The 13,294-nt window shown below is 37.3% G+C and overlaps 1 protein-coding gene across 1 annotated transcript in view; it reads right to left on the bottom strand.

The window, feature by feature from the left end:
• VWC2L (von Willebrand factor C domain containing 2 like) overlaps positions 1-13,294 on the bottom strand; it is a 167,721-nt gene that overhangs the window by 68,838 nt on the left and 85,589 nt on the right. The window lies entirely within an intron of this gene.

The following is a 13,294-nucleotide window of genomic DNA, read 5'->3' as shown; positions in this document are numbered from 1 at the left end:
ATCTTATTTTACTAGTTTATAGTTATATAAATGATAAAGTATATTTAGCCAATAACTTTACTTGCAAAAACATCTAACTTTCATTTTAATATGGCATTCTGATCAAACTTGTTTGTTTCCTTCAAAAGGCCATCCTTAAATTGATAATAAAGAGATTGATTAAAATATGTATAAATCCACAATCATGAAAAGAATAGGAAGGGAGCCATTATCAGCAGAAAATGTCAACAGCTATCTGTTAGAAAGAAAATAACTGAGCTTTAAACTGGAGTAGAGAAAGTTATTGCTGGAATTCTGCAGTAAGGGGTTACAACCAGAGAGTCAATATGACCTGCAGGACCCAAAAGCAATTCACTTCTCAAAAACACAGGAAGATGGGAGAAGACAGTGAGGAAGAGGATACCTGAAAATGACTGTCTTCAAATCAACTGCATTCCCGCTACCCCTCTTACCCTCCACTCCCATTTCCATCCAAATCTACGATATCCAGGAGTCAAGGCTTCCACCTCCCAGGCAATGCAATATCATCAACGAACACATTTTTTTTTAAGTAGCAAAGTTTTTCTTTAGAGAAGTAGGAAAAAAAAATTCTTTCTTGGGGTATATAGGCTGTGTCTTGAAACTAGAGACTAGAATATCAAGTAGAGTTATAATAGCTAGTATAGATTCAAGAACAAAATATCTAAATTTTATTAAGTAGGAATCTCCCAACAAAATAGCCTTATATTACTATTTCATCAATTGCATCATGTTTAAACATGAATGTACAGTCAAAGGTAATACACACGTTAGGAAAATTCAGTCTCAGTTTAGATGCGAGCAGTTTATATGGGAGGTGATTTCTAGAAATGCCAGTGTGAAAGTGGGGAAGTGAGACTAGGAAGGGAAAGAGGCTCAAGCCTGTGTGCATCTGGAGCAGAATCCCACTGGGGAACTCTGGCAATTCAGTGAGAAATCTCCCCTCAGAGTGATTCCAGAGAGGGGTGAGCATTCTGTGGTCTGCTCTGCCCAGAAAATGAAAGAGAAAGACAAGGAAAGGCAAGGCAAGACAAGAAGGAGGAAGGGAGGGAAGAAAAGGAGGAGGGAGGGAGAAGGAAAAGGAAAAAAGAAAAACCACTGAGGAATCGAACTCTTTTAGGGAATGGGTCAGAACTTCCACAGTAAAACTCAGATTAAATTCTCCAGTAAATTTGCAAAATAAAAACAGAAACACACCAAAAAAACACAAAATTGCCCCAAAATCTTCATTGAAAAAGAATAGGATATTACATACAAACGAAAATCTAAAAACGTGAAGGAGCCCTTGGAATTTAAAATATGACTTTTACAAATCTATGGAAGTCTTAGAAGAAAAGTCAAGGATTCTTATGAAAAAAGGAAAATATGGGGAAAAGGAAATTGGAAACTCTAGGATAGAACAAACTCACACTAGTTACACAGGAAGGAAAATGTAATCATAGTTAACTACTTGGTTGTTAGTGAAAAATAAATTATCAATGTGTTTATAATTCCATCATTTAGAATCATCCTATGAGCAAAGCTTGATAGGAAACTGTAAATGTTATCAACCTTGACAATGAAAAGTAGAAATGGCAGTTTGGGAGTAGACAGGGAAAATGTGGGATGAAAAGGGGAGAGACAGTAGCATCTTCATCTTACCAAATGGCGAATCCAGAGAAAATTTCTGTAGTTTTAGAATAAGAAATAAAGCTAAGTATATCATTTAAAAGTGCACAGAAGAGCCGGGGGTGGTGGTGCACGCCTGTAATCCCATCACTTTGGGAGGCTGAGGCGGCGGATCACGAAGTCAGGAGATCAGACCATCCTGGCTAACACGGTAAAACCCTGTCTCTACTAAAAATATAAAAAATTAGCCGGGCACGGTGGTGGGCGCCTATAGTCCCAGCTACTTGGGAGGCTGAGGCAGGAGAATGGCGTGAACCCGGGAGGCGGAGCTTGCAGTGAGCCGAGATCGCGCCACTGCACTCCAGCCTGGGCGACAGAGCGAGACTCTGTCTCAATAAATAAATAAATAAATAAATATAAGTGCACAAAAGAAAGGATAACTTAAGCCCTTACATTAATGGGCTTTTTAAACAATGGGAATATAACATCTAATAAGATTTTGCTTGAATTACATTAAAGAAAAATGTGGCAACTAGCTGCAAATTCCTTGAAACCCATTCCCCAGAAGAGAAGCACGCTGTGTGCCATCTAGCGGAAATCAGAGCCTGCTTGAGGCTCATGACTGTCTCCAAGGCTGTTCAATAGAAATACGGGTTGTCTGTCAAACTCACTAATATAGATGATGTTATAGTTTAAGAGCAAATGTTCTTGATAACATCACATGACTAATTAAGAGATAATAATTATTTTAGGGTGCCAGCATGGTACATTGGCACAAACTCTGGACTTTGGTCCAAGATTAGAAAACGGAGGTACAAAGTCAAAATCCTGGTTCCATCACTGACTTGCCAGGAGACCTTGGGGAATGCCATCAGTTTACCTCTGGCAACTTTCCCTGTAGCTCTAGTCAGGAGAGCGTTATTCCCGTTTACAAATCTGAGGGTCAAATATGGTAATATATGTGAAAATGATCATTATCCTTTATTTCTTTGATCATTCTATACATGCAATTACTTTGTCTAAGTCATTCCTTAGCGGATTTCTGAATTGTTTAATAAAGTATAAAGGACTTCAGATAAAGTTCAATTAGAAATTAAACTATCTGATTATGCTGGGTAGATAATATCATTTGTCTTCTTAAACTTATTAGAGATTCCCTTAACAATGTTAAAATAGCTGTGGTTTGAAAACTGAATCATTACTGTCTTTAGATACACATGTTAAATATTCTAAATATTTTCAGTTAGATTTAATTGTGGTAGAAGTCCACATATTTCAAAAATATTTTATAAAAATATGCTTATACTCTAGTATTTGTCACTTCAAAGAAACATGTTGACCTTTGTTTTACAAAATCAATTCTATATTTTGTAATAATTAAATAGCTCATTTTTTTCATAGAACATTTTTTAAAAATTAGAAAATTTTCAGTAATTTTAGCCACCCAGACATAACCTCTGTTAATATTTTAATGTATTTGTACTCTTCTTTCTATATATTTAGACACAGACTTTTAAAAATTTGGATAATGTAATTTATATTCGATTGTTCACAAAACATTGTATCACAAGTCTTTATTTCATCAGCATATCTTTAGAAATATTTTTATTGGCTCCATAATTAACTAAATGAGTGATCAATACATATTTTAAACTTGACTCTTGGCATTTATGTTATTCTAACTCGATATTATGAATTTATTATAATATTTTCTATGATAAATAACCTATATAGAGCCTTCCCTTCATCTTTGAACATTTCTTTAGAAAGAAGTAATTATTGAGAAGTAAATTTATATAGAAGTAAAATTATTGAGTCAAAACGTGATGATTTCTAAAGGTTTTGATATGTATAGCTAAATTGCTCTGCAGAAAGATACAATTTGTAGTCCCAACAGAAACCATAGTATCTTCAAACACTGGGAATTAAGATTTTAAGAAATTCTTAATAATGATATAGGAGTTAAGGGTATAGGAGAAATACAAATCTCAATTTTATTTGTATTTCTTTGAGCTATTTTATGTTTATTAGGCATTAGCATTGTTCATGTGTGATTGTTGCTATCTCTCACCTTCATTGGTATTTTTGTATTATTTTATAGATCTATAAAAGCTTTTCAAATGCTACAGATATAAATCCTTCATCTATATACTTGTTTGATTTCTACTTTTTTGCCCAAATAAAAGTCAGTATATATCTTTAAAGTGGAAGGATGAAGCTTAAATATGTCGATAGGAAACAGCCTTTTGAAAGACTAAAGATAGAAACATGAGATAATATCTTTCAAATTCTTTATTAAACTGTCCTTCCTGAGACCTTGTTGTTGTTGATAGAATTAATCATATGTATAACATTTCCATACATATTATTAAGCAATAAAGCCAGATTACTGGGTATGAAAATAAGTGAATCATCTTCCCAGCACTCCCTGCTACCCCTTTGGCCCCTGTGCCCACCTTCCCCACCATTACTAAGAAATTTGGAGATTTAAAAAAGTCTCCAAAAACGATTGGACTAGTTTGGAGCTTGGATCATGTTAAACACTCTTACTAGAATATGGATCTATGGGAACATTTTTTATACCTTTATCTGTCCTTATCTTCCCACCATTCTTATGTTTTGCTTTTTTTTTCTTTTAATGATTGGGAATGATATTGAATTGAATACAGGGCCAGAACATCATCTACAATAAAGGATAATTTTATAAGACAGTTAAAATTTTCTTAGCCACATTTTCTGTGGTAACTCACAATGCCAATTAATTTCTTAATTCATTAACAATGTAACAGAAGAAAAGACTTTGAAAATACTGTGCTTTGTGTAGATGTCTTTTAATTATGGCTAATTAAATACTGTGCAAGGACCTGATTATACCTTTGAGTATTTCTTAATCAGAAAAAAAAGGAAAAAAACAAGGCTTGGAGTTATGAACACATGGAACAAAAGCTGATTTCAGCAACTCTTGATTAAAAAAAAACCCAAAACTGCAAAAAAGAGAACAAATTATAGAGTAGTACAGGGGAGTATTGTTTAAATCTTTGTGCTGATTCTCCATGGAGGTTTATGTACCACTGTTTGTTTTGGTTATTAGGTAGAATCTCAAGTAAACCCAAGTAGAAATCACACTGCTTCTAAAAATGAGGAGCAGAGCCAGTGGGTAAACAGTTTCAGGGCAAACTGATGCAATACTCCCTGAAGTGAGGAATGAATTTTTCCAGATGGCCACTGTGCATATGGCCGGGGCTACTTCAGTAGCCAAAATAGGAAACGAGAACACAGTTCTTTCCAATTAAATCAACACTGTCCTTGAGAAAAGAAATTTCAAAGAGCATGTCCATGGGGATGGAGGTGGACAGGAAATAGCATTCCTGTCTATCAAGACATCTTCAATTGAACTAATTATGATATCTTTAAGTGTTCAGGCCAATCAAATTTATTTTGGGATTTTAGGAGAGCAAGGCAATGAACTAAATGATGTGCTGGAAATTCACAGCTCAAAATTGGACTTGTCTGTCTATCCTCTTTCATCCTGGAACATTGGGTGAGTTACTTAATCTCTCTCTGATTGTTTCCTCCTGTGTAAAATGGGAATCACATCTCCAGGCTGCCCAACAGGCTTGTTGTGAAGATAAAATAATGAACGTTATGAAGTACTTTGCAATCATGAAGCACTGGATTATGCTTCCCAGGACTCAGAGAGAATAACCACTAATGCCAGTTCATGCTGCGGGCCACGTCATGGGCTTTCCTAGGGAAGACATTCCTATTTATACTGGGGTACGATTTTCAGCTTTGTTCAGACCCTGCCCCCTAACAAATCCTTTGGTGGTTATTCAGTTCATCTTAATTAAAGAATAATTTACTGGCCTGTGTGTAACCAGCTTGGCTGGAAGCTGATTTTTGCTGGGTAAATTTGCTGAACTTCTCAATAAATTTCAGCTCCCCAAAATGTCAGACACGTGCTGCAGAAAGAAACTGCTATGCCCTCTATGACTAGTGAGCAATCAGATGCAGACTCTAAACACTTAGACATGGACAGCAGCCCATCCATGTTAGTCCTTTGATTCATCTTAATAAGTGCATGGGTTACAGGAAGCTACTTCCAACATCACTCATTCCAACCAAACTATCTCGCATTTTCTGTTTACCTTGTACATTCTGATTTCACCCTTTTCTTAGGGAAACGAAGCAGCTAAAGCTATTCAAAATGATCAGTAAAGAACCTTTCTATTTTCTTATTTTGAAATCTGCATTCTTTTGATTTTTGTTTAGTACTTTAGTCATCTACCCAACTGGTCGTATTTGTACACAGAACCAGTTACAATTTGTACAATGTACTGGACTCTCAGCTGTTTTCAAGGCTAGCCTGATACATCTTGTTTTAGCCAGTGTCCAAATATAAGTGGTCTTCTTATACTCAACAAATTGTGCTCCTTCCCTGCAGAATAATCTATCCACAGATGGAAGAATTTCAAGGGAATAGCAGGTAGCTGCTGATTATAGAGCCAACAGTTTAATGGTAGCTGTATGATGTGGTGAGGATAAATCAATTAGGACAGAAAAGATATAACAAAAAACAACATACTCATATCTTACTTGTCCCATCTCTCAACTTTGCCACATGGAAACAGAAACTTTTATCATTTCTGTTTTTTTTTTCTCATTTCTGGTTTCACTTTTTTAGTTTTATTCTGATTGTGTACATAGTGGAATTACCTAAATTGCTCAGTAAAAATGCAGACTCCTGAGATTTATTCTAGCCCTACTCAACAATCACTGCTTTTGTAGCTGAGAGTTTGGATTACAAAAAAGTATCCCCGGAAATTTTAATGCTTTCTAAGTTTTGAGAACAATTAGCCTAATAAATTTTTGGCCACATTATGACTTTGATGAGCTCTAAGCTCTTTTCCCTTTGCCTCTCTCTTCCTCAATATAAAAATTAATTATATTTTACTATGGCCTTGGTATCAAGATGAATATATTAACATTACATATTAAAACATTTTCTTTAACCTAAGTTTACATTTTTTTTCTGATTAAAATTAAGTATTTTCATGGGCCTCTGAAAGTATTTTGGGCCTTAGGCACTTTGCTTCCTATCTCCTGAGTAAGTCAGCCCGGAATGAATCGAGGACTTGTTAACTTAGAAAACTGGTAATCTTAATATTTTGAAGATTTAGATGCTAAATGTTTTCTTTCCCTAACATACCATGAAGAGATCTAGGTCAAAACTCTTGCTGGAGTTCAGGGGATGCAGCTTTGCATGAAGATAATTTGCAGGTTCTTGGGTTTGGTGCTACGTGCCTAGATACGATGGTAGCCAGTTTTGAACTGCCTTCCCAATACTAGCAAAGGCAAAAATGGGGAAGATATTGGTTCTCAGCTTTGTTAAGCATTCCCATCTTATTTAGGTGATATACACTAATAAATGCACACAACAACTACATACAAATAGAAGCTGATGAAATGTGACGTTATGGTAATACCAAGTATTAGGGCCTGGTGTTGCCCATCTGGGGAAGCTTTTTACTGGAAGCAGGAAAATGGAAGGGATGAGAAAGGGAAGAAGAAAAACACAATCTAGTTAAGGAATTTCATTAGATGAAGCAGGAATGACTTTCACAAGAATTTCTAAGAATAAGCAAGGAAAAATGACCTGGTGTTACACAAAATAGAGGGGAGACTGCAACTGATAGAAGAGCATAAAAATAACAATTTTACGTCATTAGGAAAGAAGACTAGGTATCATTTCAGAGCGTTGAAAAGGCAACTAGCAGCAAACTGTGCTCAATAGTTATCACTTTTTTTTGTTTGTTTTTGACGTGGAGTCTCGCTCTGTTGCCCAGGCTGGAGTGCAGTGGCACGATCTCGGCTCACTGCAACCTCTGCCTCCTAGGTTCAAGTGATTCTCCTGCCTCAGCCTCCCAAGTAGCAGGGGCTACAGGTGTGTTCCACTATGCCCAGCTAATTTTTGTATTTTTAGTAGAGGCGGGGTTTCACCATATTGGCTAGGCTGGTCTTGAACTCCTGAACTCATGATCCGCCTGCCTCAGCCTTCCGAAGTGCTGGGATTACAGGCATGAGCCACCGTGCCCTGCCAATGGTTGTCACTTTTTATGCTTTATATTTACACTTTGCATGAACAAAACACCTTACATAATAATCACTGATATTTATTGAGAACATGGGAATATTTCAAGTTCAATGGTAATACTCATTGAAGCTGAGACTAGATAAGGAGGAAAAAATGAAAAATATTGAAGAAGGAAAAACGGCAGTGTTTAATTGTTTTGGTTATTGATCTGTGACAAACTACCTCCAAAACATGGTAATAGAAAACAATGACATTTATTTAATCATAATCATGCCATCTGGGATGACTTTGCTGGGGAGTTCCACTCATCTTGCTGGTAGCCACTCAGGTGGCTGCAGTCAGCAGGTGAGTCGGTGGGGAGGTGGGCTTAGCTGCAACTCCTCACTTCTCTTTCTCTGTAATCTCAGGGCTGGTCCCTCTGTAAGTGACCTTTCTTCGTGGCCTGTACAGCAGGGTAGCTGGAGTCTTATATAGTGGCTCAAAGATCCCAAGAGACCCAAGAGAGCAACGGCAGCAGCAAGTAGCCTTTTTAAGGCCTAGGCCTAGGGATGGCACATTCTTTTTTTTTGAGACGAAGTCTTGCTCTGTCGCCCAGGCTGGAGTACAGTGGCATGATCTCAGCTCACTGCAACCTCGGCCTTCCAGGTTCAAGTGATTCTCCTGCCTCAGCCTCCCGAGTAGCTGGGATTACAGGCACCCACCATGCCCTGCTAATTTTTGTATTTTTATTAGAGATGGGGTTTCACCATGTTGGCCAGGCTGGTCTCAAGCTACTGACCTCAGGCGATTCACTGCCTCGGACTCCCAAAATGCTGGGATTACAGGCGTGAGCCACCACGTCTGGCCTATTCTTTTGGTTAAAGCAGATTTAAGGTGGGAGTGGGCAGGTACACGTAAGGGTATGGATTCGGGGAGGCATGATTCCCTGTGGCCACTAGTATCACAGACTCCACCAGAGCTGGAGAGAACACTTCCTTCCTATGGCCCAGGCTTCTTTCCAGGTGGTAGTGACAGTTAGTTCTACACTTCATCAGAGGGAAGGTGGAGTGGCTTTTCTGATGGTTAAATTTGTGAAAAATTACTGAATATGTTTGCCGCTTGGGAGTGCACTTGTTCTATAGAAAAAGTCCAGCATCACCAGGAGGCCAGTCTGCATAATTTGGGGGTTTAGTATTGGCTTACTGGCTAATAAACCTGAAACCACATCCTCTAACTTGGTCTCTATAAGTAACTAAAATGATATTTTGCTTCTATCTGCTACTGTGTTATTTTATTTCTCAATTCAAGGAAGAGAGATGCTGTTTATAGGCTTACTTAGAGAGTACAACCTGATGAGATTAGAAACTATGACAAATGTCTCATAGTTTCATCAAGAGTGATTGATGAAAACACTGAGAAAGGTCTTATATAACCTAGGGAGGACAAATAATTAACAGAGCAATAGGCCTTTAAACTCATTGGTTAGAGAATGGAGGTTGGTCGTTTGTTTACACCTCTTAATAACTGAACCTGGGCTTAGTTGTCTACCTGATACTGATTCTCTCCTTCATTCTTACTAATAGAACTCTGATCTTGTTAAGGAAAGCAATGTATACAGGTAAAAATACATTTTCTAGCCTTTGTTGCAGATAAAGGGGCCATAAGGCCCAACTGACTAAGGGCAGGTAAGTACAAGTTGTTAGGTCAGACTTGTGGAAAGGTCTTCAGAAGCTGGCAGCAGGGATAGGGAGCTGGAAAACAGGCTCAGATGGGAAGGACTTACTTGCCTTTTGTCCTACCTGGAATACAGATGAAATGGTTAGAGTTGCAGTAGCCATATAGTGACCGTGAGGTAAACTTGAAGATGGAATCCATGCACAAAGAATGGCAATGCAAGAAAGTAGGATGCCAGAACGTTGATGATACCATAGAGCCCTTGTACCAGCCTCTGATATTTGCTCCCTGACTTTAATCTACATGAGGGAAAGAAAATATTTTATTGGCGCTCCTATTTTTTAAAATGTTTCCATTACTAGCTGAATACCGTTTCTAACTCACGGTTTTATCAGAGCAGAAAAATAATAGTATGTAGTTTATGCTATTTCTAAGATAGATGATGCCGTTTAGGTGAAATATTTACCCAAAATTATGTGGCAGAGGTTTCTTATGTATGTATATGTTAGAGATTTCTCATATAAGATGTATCTTTCCATCAGAGCATTAACACTTGCTCTTACCTTTGCCTGATGCAATTCTCTCATGAATATTCAAAAGTCACATACCCTTCCTTCGCTGGGGTTTCTACTCAAAGATCCACAGCTCAGAAAGGCCTTTCCCAACTATCCTATCTACCGTAATAGCCCCTATCATTGTCTATAAACTCACTCTCCCTACTTTTGACATTTTTTATTTTATGATTGGCTTGTACGTTATTATCTCCTCAGTGCTCAGAAAAGTGTCTGACACTTTGTAGTGGCTAAATGAATATTTGTTAAATGACCAAATAAATAAAGGCAAAGCTAATGCACATTTGATTCTGAAATTTTTCTGAGTAAACTACCAATGAATCAATCAATGCATGAATAAAAAATGACAGCTCATTGCAAGTTGAGAACTTCAAATAGACTGTTAAACTTTTTTTAAAATTTTTAAAATCATACTTTAAGTTCTAGGTACATATGCACAACGTGCAGTTTTGGTACATATGTATACATGTGCCTTGTTGGTGTGCTGCACCCATTAACTCATCATTTACATTAGGTATATCTCCTAATGCTATCCCTCCCCCGATCCCCCCACCCCACGACAGGCTCCAGTGTGTGATGTTCCCCTTCCTGTGTCAAACTTCTGAATAGTCCTATGCCTGTTAAAATAATATGTCTGTTTCAAGTGTTCAGTGTAACTGGTGGTATCTAAACTTGATGGCAGTTTTTCAAACTTGGCTGATTTCTTCCCTTCAATTTTATCTGAAAGAAACAGAATAGTATGGCTGGGCACAGTGGTTCGTGCCTGTAATCCCAGCACTTTGGGAGGCTGAGGCGGGTGGATCACGAGGTCAGGAGTTTGAGACCAGCCTGGCCAAGATGGTGAAACCCCCATCTCTACTAAAAATACAAAAATTAGCTGGGCATGGTGGCAGGATCCTGTAATCCCAGCTACTCAGGAGGCGGAGGCAGGAGAATTGCTTGAACCTGGGAGGCAGAGGTTGCAGTGAGCTGAGATTGCGCCACTGCACTCTAGCCTGGGTGACAGCAAGACTCTGTCTCAAAAAAAAAAAAAAAAAAAAAGAATGGTAAGATATAAGCCTCAGAAGGCATATGAAGGTGTCCATAAATCCCCTCTATGTTGACTTGGTCATGCAGTCCCTAATTTTTCTTAGGCTGATATGCTCTATGTCTTCTTGATAATAAAATGAATAAGGCAATGGTTTACATTGATGAAAAATATATCTGCCCGTGAGTTTTTTTGCACATATACATACAATCCAGTGGTAGATTTATATGTATATGTACACATATTTAAATATATGTATAATATATATACACATATAAAAATATGTATATGTATAATATATACACACATATATAAAAATATGTATTATATATACATATAAATATACATATAGAGATATAACTTATTTTTCAATATTAGGAACATAGAACATATTAAAAGATTCATCCACTTTTTAATATATTATAGTATTCATATAGCATTTCAAAATCATAAAATTTTTCTGTATTTTAAGATAGCCAAGGAGAAATATTAAGAAAAAGAAATATTGAGGATTCAAGGATACCTAGAGACAAGGCTTCAGAGACCATGGCTTTTCTGCTTGAGTAGGAAGTTCTGGAAATGGGAGTCATTGAACAATAGGCCTCTGATACTCCACAGAGTGTTTTGAAACCACACACTTTATGTCTTTCCCCTCTGGATGGTGCATAGTGGCAGAGATGTCAAGGATCTATCAAAGAGTTTTTCTCTATGTCCATTGTGGAAAGTGGTGGTTAGGAAGCTGCTGCCCAGAACCTACATTTTCTAGCACTTCTGAAACATCTAAGTGGAGTCCCAAGTTAGTGCCATGCAAAGGTGGGTGGAGTGATAAATGGCCAGGCCCATAAACATCTCCTAGGTGCTTCTCCGCCATGTTTCCCACTGTAGACTGGTTGGATTTTCATGCCCTGGGTGACCCTGGGAAACATGTTGAAGCGGGTGGAGCCTCTGTTAGCTTCAGCCACATGTTCATTAGATTCATCATGTCAGTCACATGATGAGGAAAACATTTCTCCCCCAACTTCTATTTGGCCAAGCCACAGAGATTTGTGTTTTTATTCATTACAGCACCGAGCACAACTTTAAGTAATCCACATATACTACAGATTTAACAGAAGTTATGAACTTACTATCATTGTTGAAAGATGGCTGAGCAGAGAGCAGCGGTTCTCAAACTGCAGAATCTTTGGGGAAGAAGTTTGTTATGAATATAAATCCCCAGGCCTCCCTCCCAGAGATTCTGATTCATCAGGTCTGGGATGGGGCCCAGAAACACATTTTCGTCACCACTGCAGGTTTTTGGATGCACATTTAGAGAAACACTGATAAAGAGAGTGAATTTACGGAAATGGCAGCTGGAAATTTGGGGTTAGAAATGGACAGCAGATTATATCCTGAGCCAAAGTATGAGCTGGATGAATTAGAAGACAGTGAATAAATGGGAAAATCAACAAAGAAAAATTCCATACTGCAGCAATGAGTATAATACTTGTGTACCTATGAACCCACCATATATGAAGAAGGATCATGGCTCAAAGATGAGGTTGCAAAAATTGGGTGAAGTTAAGAAAACAGTTGAATTTAGAGAGGCAAGAGAGGATAGTTTGAATATAAACATTTACAAGCAGAAAGCTTTTTTAAACTGACATAACAAAATTGAAACAGACCACTTAAGGGAAGCTATAGTTTTGAAGCCAACACCACCATCCACACTCATTGACCTATCACAGAATAATATGTAGAAGGGTAAGAGCTTAAAATGAATGTTTTTTTTTTCCTTTCCAATACACTATCAAATAAAAATGTTACATGCCTGAAGCCAAAGACTATTCTTGGATTGGATATTTTTCAATGCTTTAAATTTAGCCAGCTGAACTTCTGTAAGTACCAGCTTATTCAACCTTTTGAAATATAGGATTTGCTTTTTAATTGGAAATCTGCATCTCACCTTAACGATGGAACAGAACATCCTTTCTTTTCCAAAGAAATATGGTGTTCTGATATTGTACACTTAACATAGTTAAAAAAGATTGTAGCAAAGAGTGAAAGGACCAAAACATACAAATACACACATGCACATATGAAGGACCATGACAAATATACCTCCATTCTTGATTAATTAGAAGCCATAACACGAATACTCTTAGGTGTTATCACCACCAAGTTTTTATTGAGAACCAAGCGTCTGGTGAGAATAGAATCTGAAAGAAGTGCATTTTTAGAATAAATCATTGGTAAGATTATAACTTTTTGTTTAAATTAAAGCAACATTTAATTATTGAAGTTTTAATTGTCAACAACAATTTTAAGCAATAGTACAGTCAC

The sequence above is a fragment of the Pan troglodytes genome, chromosome 13 (assembly GCF_028858775.2).
Source record: "Pan troglodytes isolate AG18354 chromosome 13, NHGRI_mPanTro3-v2.0_pri, whole genome shotgun sequence".
Classification (NCBI taxonomy): Eukaryota; Metazoa; Chordata; class Mammalia; order Primates; family Hominidae; genus Pan; species Pan troglodytes.
The sequence above is the reverse complement of the archived record's forward strand: the minus strand, read 5'-3'. Positions and strand labels throughout refer to the sequence as shown.